We start from the raw sequence: 15418 nt of genomic DNA on the forward strand, positions 1-15418 counted from the left end.
AAATGAAGTGACTCTTCCATCTGTGCCTCGGAAGCAGCTTTGCTTCACCAGCGCCTCTCCTGGCACCGCTTGTGCAGAATGGGAAAACCACACGCATCCCGAGAACCTCCTCCGCGCCAGCCGTGCCAGCCCCTCCCCAGGCCTCCTCACCCCTTCTTCACACCCACCAGGTCCCACCCTGGGCCTCAGGGGTGCAGGGTCTGCAGGCGTCTGTTCTTGCTCGCCCCCTCCCCACCCTCAAATCAAGTTGCTAACGAGCATTCTGGGCGCTGCAGGGGGAGGGCCAAGTGGGGCCATCTCACTGGGTCCTGATTCTCTGACACCGTCTGAGACCCCACAGCGCCACAGGAGGGGGTCCCCATCAGCCGTAATGGGGGCTCTGGTTCCCAAAGGGACGCGAGCTAGTGACCCATCACACACCCGAGTGTGGGGGCTCGTAACATTTAGGGGAGGCTTAAAACCGTATCGTTTCTTCTCCTCCCAACTCTGATTACTTAACTTCCCTCAGCACTTTTGTATTTAAATTTAAACTTGTTCTAGAGCACGGGCTTTATTTAGTCAATTAGCTCTAGCTTTAGTCATTTAAAATTGTTATTCAGTCAACAAACAGCACATGAACACCAGACTGAAGTTCTGGTCTCATGGAGCTGAGGGTCTGGTAGGGAAACAGATAACACACATGAAAAATAAACACACCACGCCAGGAGGGGTAGGTGGCGTGGAAGAAGGGGGTCAGGGAGACGCAGGGCAATATTACAGGAGAAGGAAGAGTGCTGTGGAGACCTGGGTCCAGCCAGGAGCCCGGGGTGCTGGAGCTGGTGCCGGGCCCAGGGGTAGGGGATGAGGACAGGGGCAGGGAGGCCTAGAGGGGAGGGGACCTGCCCGCCCCACAGATCCACCTGCCCATCCCGTCCTGGGGGCCAGGACGAAGGGCAAAGGGGACATCATGGGAGGGACCCACCGAGTATATGGTAAAAACACAAGATCCTATCAAGTCCACATTTCAAACACATGCGCGTTTCCTGCCCCAACTGCAGTGTGAGCACAGGACAGAGCCCCTCACGGCTCACCCTCCCTGCAGAGCCCTGTGCCCAGCGGGACCCTGATGAGCCCCCACCCAGACCCAGAGCTGCTCGCTGCCGCTGCTGCGGCCTCTCACGCGCCCCTGGCTCCCCCTCCAGACCCGCTCTGCCCATATTCTTCCTAATCTTGTTTTGTTCCTTCTCTGCTGTGCAACCCACCCTACTGGCCCCTTTGTTTTCCCTTTTCTCCACACTCCCCCTGAGCTCAGGCCCTCCCTGTGGTGCCCCCAGCCTCCCTGCCTGCCTCACTGTACGTAACGCAGCCTGCACACCCCCTCCACACTCCAGCCCACCATACACATATACACCCATCCATTCACACACCACATACACATACACACCCATCCACACGCACACGCCACATCCACACACACACCACACACTCACATACACACCACACAGCACACAGACACACACCACACATTCACATACACATCCCACAACACACTCACACACAGGCTTTGTCAGCCCCCCGGTCCGTTTATCCACGAGCCAAGGGTGTGTGCAGGGCAGGTGATGCTGTCCCCAGGCCACCTCTCCTCCCCCCGCCCTCTGTAACTCACACCACTGCCCCGTGTCACCTAACGCCACTGAGCATTCCAGGCCCCGTGTGAAGGATAGACCTGCATTGAGCCAAACTGCTGAACCCCTGGTATCTGCTAGAATTAGGTTCAGCTGCAAATAACAAAAAGCCCCCAAACAAAACAAAAAACCCACCTGGGCTTAATAAGAGGGTTTTATTTCTCTCTGATGGAAAAGAAGTCTGGAGGTGGGCGGGCCACACAGTATGGGGACCTGACTGATCTGTGGGGCCCGGGGTGCCTTCACTGCTCCGCTGTTCTCAGCAGGTGCCTCCCCTTCTCAAGACCACCTGGCGGGCCTGGGATGGCTGCTAGAGGCCTAGCTATTATGTCTCACCTCTAGGCAACCACTTCCTTACTCTGCCACTTCAGTACGTGCTCTTGGATTGTTTTTAAGGATATAAGGCCCCCTCAGGGTGGCTCGGGAAGACGGCAGCAAACTACCCCCTCAAGTTTTAAAAGCAAGAATTTGAGACTGATTCAGACTCAACCAAAGACATCCCAGTAACGGACCTCCCTGAACTCGTGGCCCACCGGTTCTCTCTCACTTTGGATTTCTGAACCCGTGATTTTGGGAACATTCCTGATCTCTGGAACAAAATGAAGTAGAAGACACCAAATGCTGGTGAGGACGGGGAGCAGCAAGAACTCTCAGGCACTGCTGGCGGGAATGCAGAAGGGTACAGCTGCTTTGGGAGGCAGTCTGGCAGTTTCTTACAAAACGAAACATACTCTTCCAATACCACCCAGCAACTGTGCTTCTTCGTATTCATCCAGATGAACTTAGAAGCTACATGTGATTGTTCCCAGCAGCTTTATTCATAACTGGCAAAGGTTGGACGCCACCAAAATTTCAATAGGCGAATAGATAAACTATATCCAGACAATGGAATCCCACTGAGCAATAAAAAGAAATAAACGATGAAGCTACAAACAAAAAGACATGGAGAAACCGCCAATGGATGTTGCTACGAGAAAGAAGCCAGCCTGAAAAGGCTATATAGTGTATGATCCAACTATATGATATTCTGGAGAAGGCAAACTATAGAGATGGTAGAAAGATCAGGGGTTGGGGGTGGGTAGGGAGGGAGAGAGGGAGGAAGGGAGGAATGGGGGAGCGCAGAGGGTTTTTAGAGCAGTGAAACTATTCTGTATGGTACAGTGATGACGGACACGTCATAAACCATACAACACAAAGAGTGAACCTTAATTTAAACAACAGACTTCTGTTAATAACAGTGGATCAGTCGTGGATCAAATATACTGCACTAATGCAAGATGTTACTAATAGGAGAAACTGGGGTGGGGGGAATATAGGGGAACTCTTTGTACTTTCTGATCAATTTTTCTGTAAGCCTAAAACTATTCTAAAAAAAAACTATTCCAAAAGAAACAAACAAACCACAAAGCAGCAAAGAATGCTTTCAAAAAAGGAAAACAAAAAACAAAAACACAGAGAAAAAGATCTCCATACACAACACCTTGGGCAGCAGACAGTCTGAGGGAAGGTGGTGGCTGCTGTATGTCTGGGTCAGGGGCCCAGCTGAGCACCTAATGCAGTGGTTCTCAGACTTGTCTGTGCAGTTTGAAATCACTTAGGGAGAAGCTGCAAACATTGCTGCCACCTGTGTCCCACCCCCAGCGACTGTAGTTTAATTAGCGTGGGTGTGACTTGGGCTGCGGAATTTTTAAGAATTCCCAAGTGATTCTAATACCAGTCAAGTTAGGGAACCACTGAGCTAAGGAAAGCCGTGGCCCTCACTCCAGAGCGGCACCCTGGGGCCCATCTTCACCTGCTCTGGCTGATAATGCAGGTGGGATGGGGGTAGGGGTGGGTGAGGAATGAACGGAAGGCAGCCCCAGCTCCCCATCACACCCAGGGCTCCCAGCCTTGCACCAGAGGCCGACTTCCTGTGGCATCATCTGGAGAGGTTTTAAAGTGCCCATGCCCAGGCTGCATCTGGACCAATCTCGGAGGGCTGGACCCTGGCCCCCATACTTTTTAAAGCCCAGGCACAGATGAAAACTCCGGTGGCCAGAAGCTGAGTCCTGGGGGAGCCACCGACATCCTCTAATCAGGGTCTGAAGATAGACGTTCAGAAGTGCTCACCACGTTCATGTCATTTATATCTACTCCCCTCATTTAAAAAGGCGGTTGAGGGACTTCCCTGGTGGCATAGTGGTTAAGAATCTGCCTGCCAATGCAGGGGACACGGGTCCGATCCCTGGTCCTGGAAGATCCCACATGCCACGGAGCAACTAAGCCTGTGCGCCACAACTGAGCCTGCATTCTAGAGCCCTCATGCCTCAACTACTGAGCCCGCGTGCTGCAGCTACTAAAGCCCACGTGCCTAGAGCCCATGCTCCACAACAAGAGAAGCCACCGCACTGAGAAGCCTGCGCACCAAAAGGAAGAGTAGTCCCCGCTTGCAACTAGAGAAAGCCCAGGTGCAGCAACAAAGACTTAAGAGAGCCAAAAATAAAAATAAAAAAAATAAAATAAAAAGTTGGGTTGAGAGTCTTGGCTAAAATGGTGGGATGAGCCCCTGAGACCATGTGGTCTCTCTGCTCCATCAAGAGGTCTGTGCTCTTGGCCAAAGTCCTCCTAACCAGCACTTTCTCAGCTTGGCTGTGTGTCACAAGCACCTGGGAGTTGAAAAAATCCTGTGCCAGGTACTGTTCTACGTGTGTTCCAGGAGCAAAGCCACCTGAGCTCAGCAGCTCATGCAGTGGCACCCCATGACCCAGCTGTACATGTGTGGGTTGGAGTCGAAGGTCTGGTGACCAGGGAGATGCCGGGTGAGCTGGGGTAAAGCACACATGCCAGTCCCCATGGGGCTGGTGGACCCCACATCCTGACCTCGGAAAAGCAGATAGGCAGCTCCCCAGCCAACTGGCTGCCCGGGATCAGAGGAGCTGGTGGGAGGAGATGCTAATGTCTACTGTGGAAAACACATATGGTCCCTGAGACTCCATCACTCATTCAACGGATATAGCCCATGTCCTACTGTGTACTTGGCTCATGGAGCTGCCAGGAATGCAAGTGAAGGCTAAAACAACGAGTGAAGACATGATCCCTGAGCTCTGGAGCTCACAGTCCACCTGGAGAGACAATATGAATCAAAGAATCCATATGTCAGCTATACCCAGAGCCACAAAGAGTGGAAAAAGGGAGCGTGAGAGTAGAGGAAAGGGGGGCTGGACGGTGGTGGGGGGTGGTGTAGCACAGACCTCCCGGAGGAGGCAATGCCAGAGAGGCGGCATGAGCCCAAGGAAGAGGTGGAGTGAAGAAGGCAAAAGCCAGGGAGCTGCTACAAGGAGGGAAGAGAGTCCTGGGCAGAGGAACCAGGACATGCAAAGGCCCTGTAGCAGGAGGACAGATGGCGGGGTGGGGGGAGGTGGGGAGAAGGCCAGTGAGGCTGGAGCACAGAGAGCCAGACAGAGAAAAAGATAAAATGAGCTGGATTGGGCTGGACTGGAGGTCAGGCTGACCACATAGGAGACTGTGCACTTCATACAAAGAGTGTGAAGCTCAGGCTTTCTAGCCCTCTGATTATCTGTAAAATGGGAAGATAACAGCATCTATTTGTTGGATGGTTGTGGTGACTGAATGAGATTGGCAAAGCCCTGGGCTTAGTGCTTGACACGAGGTCTCTAGAAATATTAGCTATTATCCTCAACGAAACTACTTTTATCATCACAATGAACAATTATGTGTTTCAAAAATGAGGTTCAATTATGAAGCTGAATTACTGTTACTGTCACGTTCCAACTGGAGGCTCTGGAGGGGCCGTGCTGAGCCAATGACAGTTCCGAGGGAGCTGGTTGGGGTGTGAGATCTCCTAGGTGGTCCTCAAAGTGTCTTCCTGACCATTTGGGTGTATATAACATTAGAGCAGCACCAGGGTGGGGACTAAGAGTGCAGTTGGGCGGTAGAACTGGATCCCGGCCTGCCTCTCTGGGTCTGGGGACAGAGGCATCCGACCTGTGGACGTTCAGGAGTGAAGGGCAACCACACGTGAACACAGAGTGGGCCCTGGGCCCGGCACGTAAGTGCTCCTAGCATGTGTGTGATCCACGAAGAACAAGGATGTGCGCAGCCCCGAGGGACAGCTGTCCACAGGCTGGGCCTCCACTCTGAGAGGCTCCAGGAGGCTCTGAATGGATTGCTTCCTGCCACCCCAGCTGGAGACTGCCCTGTCCACTGTGGACAGGTGAAGGGAGGACAACTCTTCATAAGACTGAAGAGCAGAAAGTGTCAACCGGATCTATAAACTGAGGGGGTTTTGACTATTTAAAAACCATGTGAAAAAACAAAAAGAAAAACAAAACCCAACCATCTGGGAATAGGCTGAGAGATAAATGGCCAAAACAGAACTACAGAAATTAAGAACAGGTACAGACAGTTCTTAGAACATTTGTGCTGCTTGGTTCCTTTGGCTTATCTAATGATCTCTGATTCATAAAGAAATACAGTTTTGTTTTGATAATAGCTATCATTTTGAGTGTCCACTGTACATGAGGTGCTTCACATACGTAATTGCTGCTAACTCTGAAAACAATCCTCAGTGATCAGTGCTGGCCCCTCAGGTGAGAACTTGGCATCTGACTGCCCAGCTCCGCCTATGTCCTGATGCCACTCCAATGCTGCTGCAGGGTTTTCCCAAGGGAGTGACTGTCGGACACCCTATCTCCACTCCATCCACCCCATCCTACATGCCACCACCAATCATGCATCCCTGTGTTCCCATGATATGCTGCTGCTCAAAATTTCCAATAATGAGTCTGCCTAGAGCTCTAATCAAAGAATGCTTTTGCTGGTCTCCAAACTTTTTTGATGGTACAGATCTGTCATTAAATTTTTTAAAGTTATACCTTTAACAAATACACATTTATAAGCTATGTAATTGCACTGTGATACCGATATATTTTGTATATGATACAACTTACATTAAAAAGAGAACTTAAGATGAGCTACTATGATCTAAGTTTCCACCTTAAGAAACTGGGCAAAGGGAAGCAAGTCAAACCCAAAACAAGCAGAAGAAAGGAAATAAAGGTAAGAGCAGAAATCAGTGAAATAGAAAACAAAAGAAAAACTGTAAGGAAAATAAATGAAACTAAAAGCTAGTTCTTTGAGAAGATCAATAAAGTTGATAAACCTGTGACTTGACTGATTAGGAAGAAGAGAGAAATACAAATTACCAATATCAGAATGAGAAAGAGATCATCTCATTGATCTGACAGACATTAAAAGGATAATAAAAGAATATTATGAACAAGTCTATGTCAATAAATTTGACAATTTAGATGAATGGACACAAACTGACAAAGCTTACTCAAGAAGAAAAAGATAATATAAATAACCATATATATATTTTTAAAAATCAGATTTGTAGTTTAAAATCTCCCCACAAAGAAAACAAAGCTCAGATGGCTTCACTGGCTAATTTCACCAAACATCTAAGGAAGAAATAATACCAGTTCTACACAAACTCTTCCAGAAAATTGAGGAGGAGGGAATATTTCTTAACATATTCTATGAAACTAGCATTACTCTGATACCAGAACCATAAAGAGAAAAGTACAGATGAATATCCTTCATGCACATAAATGTAAGAATTCTCAACAAAAATATACTCAGTTGAATCCAACAATACATAAAATTATATATCACGACCAAATAGGATTTATTCCAGAATGCAAGGATGAAGGAATAAACATTCAAAAATCAGTCAATGTAATTCCCAATATTAAGAGACTAAAGAAGAAAAACCATATAATCATCTCAAAGGCCAATATCCATTCCTGCTAAAAATTCTCAGCAAAGTACAAGTTTATTAAGGTTGTAGGATACAAAGCCAATATGCAAAAATCAATTGTATGTCAGTACACTAACAATGAACAATTTGAAAATGAAACTAAGAGAACAATTCCATTTACAATAGCATCAAAAAAATAAAATATTTAGGAATAAATTTAGCAGAAGAATTGCAAGACATATACTGAAATGTTGAAAGAAACTAAAGAAGATTCAAATAAATGGAAAGATATCCCATGTTCATGGATTGGAGGACTTAATATTGTCTATCTGCCCTAAATTGGTCTATAGGCTCAGTACAATCCCAATAAAGATTTAAGCAGTATTTTTGTTTTGTTTTGTAGAAAATGACAAGCTCATTCTAAACTTTATATGAAAATGCAAAGGACCTAGAAGAACTGAAACAACTTTAAAAAGAACAAAGTTGAAGGATTGAAACTGATTTCAACACTTATGAAGCTACAGTAATCAAGACAGCTGAGGTAAACAGACATGAAAATCAATGGAACAGAACAGAGTTCAGAAATTAATCCATACACACATGATCAACTGACTTCTGATAAAGGTGCCAAGGTGATTCAATTCAGAAAGGATAATCTTTTCAGTAAATGCTGTTGGAACAACTGGATAGCCATATGTAAAAAAATTAACCTTAACTTACACCATAAACATAGCTAACTTAAAATGGATCACTGACCTAAATCAAAGGCTAATTATAAGTTATAAAACCAAATTATAAAACTTTTAGAAGAAAAGAGGAAAAGATCTCAATAACTCACATTTCACAAATATTTCTTAAATATGATGTTAAAATCACAAACTACACAATATCAATAAATTATACTTCATTAAAATACAAAAACTTTTGTTTTTCAAAGACACTATCAAGCAAATGAAAAGGAAAGCCACAGATTGGGAGAGAATATTTGCAAAACATGTATCTGACAAAGAACTGTAACTAGAACATGTAAAGAACTTTTACAATTCAATAAGAAGACAAACCCAATTAGAAAATGGACAAAAAACCCAAACAGACACTTAACTAAAGAATATATACAGTTGGCAAATAAGCCTGATGCAAAGATCATCAGGCTTTAGAGAAATACATATTAAACCACAATGAGCTACCACTACATACTTCTTAAAAAGACTGACTATACCAAGTGGTAGGGAAGATGTGGAGCAACTGGAGCTCTCCTACACTGCTGGCAGGAAATGGTACGACCACTTAGAGAAAAATAGTTTGGCAATGTCTTAACTATTTAAACACACATTTATCGTATGACCCAGCCTATCCACTTGTAGATGTTTACTCTAAGGGACCCCCCTACAAAGACTTGCATAAGAATGTTTATAGTAGCTTTATTTTAATAGCTCCCAAACTGAAAACAACCAAATGACCACCAAGAGGTGACTGGATGAACAAATTGTGGTACTGCCCCACAAAGGAATACCACCCGGCTATTGACAGGAACAAACTACTGATACACACAACAGCACCGGTGAATTTCAAAGTGACTGAAAGAAGCCAGACAAAAAGGAGTACCTACTGCATGGTTCCATTTATATAAAATTATAGAAAATGCAAATTAATCCGGAGTGACAGAAAGTAGATCGGTGGTTTCCTAGAGACAAAAGGGGAGAGAGATGAATTAATTATAAAGAGGCACAAGAAAGCTTTGAGGGCAGGGGACATTATTATTTTGAATGTGGTGACAGTTTTATGGGTATATACCTGTATTTCGTGTATAAGTTGTACACATCAAATGTATACAGGTTAATGTGTGTCAGTTATGCCTCAACAAAACTGTTTTTTAAAAAGATGAGTTAAAATGTAAACATAAGTGTTAATGTTTTCTTTCTGCACTCTGGGGGATCATCTACCTCCAGGACCCCCCAGCTCTGGAGAAAACCCTGCCCGACTTGTGCTGTGTGGGCTGTGGCCTCTCCTGACATCCAGGGAGCGAGCCTGGAAACTCCTAGAAGAGTAACTCTCCACTGGAGGCAAGTCTGGATGAATACCAAAGTGATGGAAGAAAGATGGTGTAAATACAACCTGTAAATATAAAAGCATATATTATGTGGATTGTGCATTAATTCTGTTCCTGTAAATCATCACAAGAAACTGTTGATAACGAGCACTTGAGGAGAGGAAGTGGCCATGCGGAGGGCATGGGGAGGGAGGCTCTGGTGTTTCACTTTGCACTTTTCTCTTGCATTAGAATTTTCTGTAATTGGGGCATAGAGTCCTCTTGAAAAAACGAGATCCATGGCTAATAAGATCATTGGTCATCTTTTGGTGTTATTCTTTTTACAAGAAGCAGTCTTATAGATATCATCTGGGAGGGAGGGAGGGAGGAAGGTTGAGAAGGAGGAAAGAGGGAGGATGCAAGCAAGCAATGACAGGAGAGAAAGCCACCTGCAAAATGGGGCTCGTCCAAGAGAAGCTACAGTCCTGGAGCTCTGAGGACAAAGGAAAAAGCACAGTGACCAAGCGAGGAAGACAGTGTCCAAAGACACTGCTCATGAAAACAAAACAAATTTGTTCTGAGAGCTTAATTTCTCGCCCACTTAAAAAAATATCCAAAGAATGTACTGGCTGGGGTCATTTTATTTTGTTATATTCTCCCCCTCCTACATAACTATCACAGAAGCTGGCAGGGAATGGCACGAGTAGGTCAGAATGAACAACACTGTCTTGGAAACTAGCGGGAAAGAAGCTTGGGGTGTTGTATTGATACTTCTTTTCCAAAGTATTTTGATCTCATTGAGGGAGCTCCTCTTCTCCAGGCACTGCTGCCTACTCTGTGTGATTGGCACTGGGTTACTGGCCAGTCCTACACTAGCACAGCCAAAACATGTTTGTAAAAGAAACATGAAGTCATTTCTCGCAAGCACTTAGTTGCACAAGAGTATGTTTGCTTTCAAAACCAAACTCTGCCATAAAAAAAAAATGATTAGAGCTAATAAACGAGTTCAGCAAGGTTGCAGGATACGAGGTCAATATACAAAAATCTGTTGTATTTCTACACACTAGCAAGAAAAGAAATGAGGAAAAAAATTTCACTTACAACAGTATCAAAAAGAATAAAATAAGCAGGAATAAATTTAACAAAAAAAGCGTAAGACTTGTACACTGAAAACTATAAAATATTCTTGAAAGAAATTAAAGAAGATCTAAATAAATGGAAAGATATCCCATGTTCATGGATTAGAAGACTCAATATTATTATGATGGCAGTAACACTCAAAGTCATTTACAAATTCAACACAATAACTATCAAAACCCAAGCTGTCATTTTTGCAGAGATTAATAAGCCAATCCTAAAATTAATATGGAAATACAAGAGACCCAGGATAGCCAAAACAATTCTGAAAACAGCAAAGTTGGAGAAATCACACTTCCTAATATCAAAACTTACTACAAGCTAATCAAGAATTTGAGGTACTGGCATAAGGAGATTATATATATAATCTCAATGGAATAGAACTGAGAGTCCAGAAGTAAACTCATTCATCCATGGTCAACTGATTTTCAACAACGGTGCCAAGGTAACTTACTGTGGGAAAGAATAGTCTCTCAACAAATAGTCCTGGGACAAGTGGATATCCACATGCAAAAGACTGAAGCTGGACCCCTATCTCACACCATAATGAAAATCAAATCAAAATGGATCAAAGACCTAAATGGAAAAGCTGAAACTATAGAATTCTCAGAATAAAACATAAGGGAACATGTTCATGACCTTGGACTAGGCAATGGTGTCTTGTCTGACATCAAAAGCATAGGCAACAATAGAAAAAAATAGCCAAATTAGACTTTATCAAAATTTAAAACTTCTGTGCATCAAAGGCCACCATCAAGAGAGTGAAAAGATAACTCACAAAATGGGAGAAAATATTTGCAAATCACGTATCTGGTAAGGGTCTAATATCCAGAGTATATAAAGAACGCCTGCAACTCAACAAAAACTATAAAGAATCCAATCAAAAAATAAGCAAAGCATTTGAACAGATACTTTCTCAAAGAAGACATACCGATGGCCAACAAGTAAATGAACAGGTGCTCAACATGCTTAGTCATTAGAGAAATGCAAACCCAAACCACAATGAGATATCACTTCACACCCACTAGTATGACTACTATCAAGAGATGGACAATAACAGATGTTGGCAAGAATGTGAAGAAATTGGAATCCTCATACGTTGCTGGTGGGAATATAAAATGATGCAGCCACTTCAGAAAACAGTTTAGCAGTCCTTCAAAAAGTTAAACATAGAGTCACCAAATTACCCAACAATTCCACTCTTGAGCATATACCGGAGAGAACTAAAAACATATGTCCCCATAAACACCTGTGTGTGCATGTTCATAGTAGCGCTATTCACAATGGCCAAAAAGTGGAAACAACCCAAGTGTTCATCAACTGATGAATGGATAAAATGTGGTATATCCATAAAATAGAATGTTATTCAGCCATAAAAAGAAATGAAGTACAAACACATGCTACAACAGGCATGAACCTTGAAAATATGATAAATAAAAGAAGCTGACACAAAAGGTCATATATCGTATCACTTCATTCATATGAAATGTCCAGAATAAGCAAGTCTACTGAGACAGAAGGTCGATTAGGGGTTGAGAGGGGCTGTGAGGAGTGGGGAGTGGGCAGTGGCTGCTGATGTCTGAGGTTTCTTTTTGAGGAGTGATAAAAATGTTACAGAATTAGATAGTGGTGATGGCTGAACAACTCTGTGAATCCTATTGAGTCACACACTTTAAAAGGGTGAATTATATGGCACATGAATTACATGTAAATAACAACAACAACAATCTATCCTGGTCGTGCCAAATATTAATAAAGCTTCACTACGTCTGTAATGGCCCCCATGGTCCTCCAAGATCTGGCCCCAAATGTCCAGTCTTAGCTCCTACTCGGCCCCTTAAAGGAAGCCCCACTCCCACCTCCTTGTCTTTGTTCCTGCTGCTCCCGGCTTCTCCTGCATCTCTCCACAGCCAGGGCTATGCCCAGGGCTGCAAACCAGCAGAACTATATTCAATCTGTAGTCAAATAGCCTGCAGATGGGTTCACAGTGGGGGTTTTTTGGGTTTTGTTTTTTAACAGAATTAGCTACCAACAGGAGATTTCACATAGACACCCGAATTCTGGCTACAGCAGATTCTGCAGGCTGCCTATCCTAGAGCCATGCTCCCCTTCTTCCCTAGGAAGGGAACCCTGGTTTCATCCTGGTGTCTGCTCAGGGAAAGTGGGTCCACCCCAGTGGAGGAACTACCGCGTCACATTTATCTTTGCAGAGCTCTGAGCCACAGCAACAGAAACAGGCTCTGGCTGTTTGAGCAGAAAACAGTTTTATTATATGTCAGAAACCAATTGACCTTAAAACTCACGAAGCTTAAGCTCCAGGCCACCTCACCTGCATCGCCCTCTGAGTGTCTGGGTTAGACAGGGAAGCCAGGCTGCAATCAGCAGGCAATTCTTCATGAACAGTTCTGGAAAAATATCCTAAAGAGATCAAGGACAAAGGGCCCCGAAACTCCCAAGGCCTCGTATTTATTTGGTATGATTTCTTGACTCATTCTCAGTAAATGTTTACTTTCATACTTAATTTTCCATGTAGTGAATCAGATGCTCCAGATGTTAGAATTACAGACAAAGATTTTAAAGCAGCTATTATGACTAGGCTCAAGGTGGTAAGTGAAAGTATGCTCATATTGAATGAACAAACAAGAAATCCCAACAGAGAAACAAACTATAAAAAAAAAAACAATAAACAACTAAATGGAAATTTCAAAACTAAAAATTCAAATATTTGAAAAGAGGCTGGAAAAAAGTGAGTCTCTTGGATTCTACCCTGGAGGTATAGGGTTCACGGCTGCAAATTCTTCAGCCACAGCCACAGTGTTCAAAGGATACTGGCAGTTAGAAAACACGGCAAGGGTCTTCTAGAGCCTGTGATCCAGATCTGTCTAATGAAACAAAATGGAAAGAATGTCCTGATAAAAAGAGAGAAAAAGTACAAGAAGCAATGATCTCTTATCCTCCACCCTTGTCCTTTCTGCCTTGAACACTATTGTCTTGTGAGAACATGATGATGCTTGGAGCTATGGCAGCCATTTTGCAACCTTGATGGGGAGTAGTGAGAAGGGAGACACAAGCTAAGCCAGACCCCTGGTGATACAAATCTGTTGAATACACCATGGAACAACCTGCTTCTGGATTTCGTGTCACATGAGATGATAAATTGCTCTTAACTGGACATCTATTACTTAGAGTCCAAGTACATGCAAACTAAAACACAGCTTCTCTTGAAAACGGAGAGATGTGGCAACACAGAACTGGCCAGCCTCTTTAGAAAGGCCAGGAGGTCTCAAGTCACTGATCTCACTTGGTTCTCACTGCAGTCGATTTGCAATCCCTGCCCTACACATCTTTTGAGAGATGAATCAACTGCTCCCTCTTCTACAAAGCACTTCCAAATTCCTGCCTCCCTCACCCCAACCCCATCTAGCTAGAAGTAATTTCCCACAGTTGTCTTCACCTCCTTTCTATCTCCTATTGTAATTGGACACTTAACACCCCTCCCACTTGACTATCAGCCCTCTGAGGGCAGGAACCATGCCTTATTCATCCCTGTATCTCCCTCTGCCATCTAGTGAGGTACTTGAATACAGGACACACTCCAAGTCTGTTTGCTGAATAAATGAATAAACGTTCCTACAATAAAGAATGTCAGTGTTCCAGAACATCCCATTCTCCAAGCTCATCAAGGAGCTTTTAACAGGTGACTTGTGTTGCTTCTCAATCCAGGAAAATAATTCTCACCTTACTCCAACCCTTCAGTAAACCCTGGGCTCTCCGTGTGCAGCCCCAGTCGCCCGGAGCACACCCGTGATGGTCAACTCTGAAGCCTGGATCCCAGGCCCTGCCAGAGACCCGGACCCACCCTGGCTTGCCCCTTACTCAGGAAGCGTGCTGGGATGAAGGCGATCATGTAAGACTTTTCCTGGGATAATCTGGGAAGAACTTCTGGTCAACCACAAATTCCAGAAAAAGATGGAAATTTACACACATACAAATCTCCTCTGTTTTACAGAAGAGAAAGGTCAGGCAACTTGGAAACTCACAGACCAACCACAGATCCAAAGTCCCACAGTCTGCCTCAGAGGGCAGTGCCCCCACAGAGGACAAGGACATTCAGAGCACCTCAAGTTGTTGACAAATGAGAAATATAGCTTCCTTTTGCATCAATCCTGGATCTAATTTAACCGTACAAATGCTTCCTGAACTGGCAGTTGATTTTCAGTTTCAGCTTTTGGTAGATTTTCTCCTGGCACCTGGCTCTTGTGTCTGGAATTGGCCTTTTCTTTTTTTTAATTATGTAAAAAACATGTAGCATAAGAGTTGCCATCTTAACCTTTTTTTTTCATCTTAGACATTTTTAAGTGTACAGTTCAGCAGTGTTAAGTACATTCACATTGTTCTGCAACCCTCACCACTACTCATTTCCAGAGCTTTTTCATCATCCCAAACTGAAACTCTGTACCCATGAAACACTAACCTCCCATTCTCCCTCCCCCCAGCCCCTGGCAACCACCATCGTACTTTCTGTCTCTATGAATTTGACTACTCTAAGTACTTCATATAAGAGAAATCCTACAATATTTGTCCTTTTGTGGCTGGCTTATTTCACTTAGCGCCATGTCCTCAAGTTTCGCCCACGTCATAGCATGTGGCAGAATTTCCTTCCTTTTTAAGGCTGAATAATATTCCATTGTGTTTATAGACCACATTTTGCTTATCCATTCCATGCATCAGTGGAATCTGGGATTTGGGTCATTCCCACCATTTGGCTGTTGTGAGTAATGCTGCTGTGAACATGAGGGTACAAACACCTGCTCAAGTCCCTGCTTT

The 15418-nt window shown here is 44.2% G+C and overlaps 1 protein-coding gene across 1 annotated transcript in view; it reads right to left on the minus strand.

Annotated features, from left to right (window-relative positions):
- Positions 1–15418, minus strand: part of FAM178B (family with sequence similarity 178 member B) — a 98609-nt gene that overhangs the window by 48572 nt on the left and 34619 nt on the right. The gene's annotated exons all lie outside the window — the stretch shown is intronic.

This window comes from Hippopotamus amphibius, chromosome 7, assembly GCF_030028045.1.
Source record: "Hippopotamus amphibius kiboko isolate mHipAmp2 chromosome 7, mHipAmp2.hap2, whole genome shotgun sequence".
NCBI lineage: Eukaryota > Metazoa > Chordata > Mammalia > Artiodactyla > Hippopotamidae > Hippopotamus > Hippopotamus amphibius.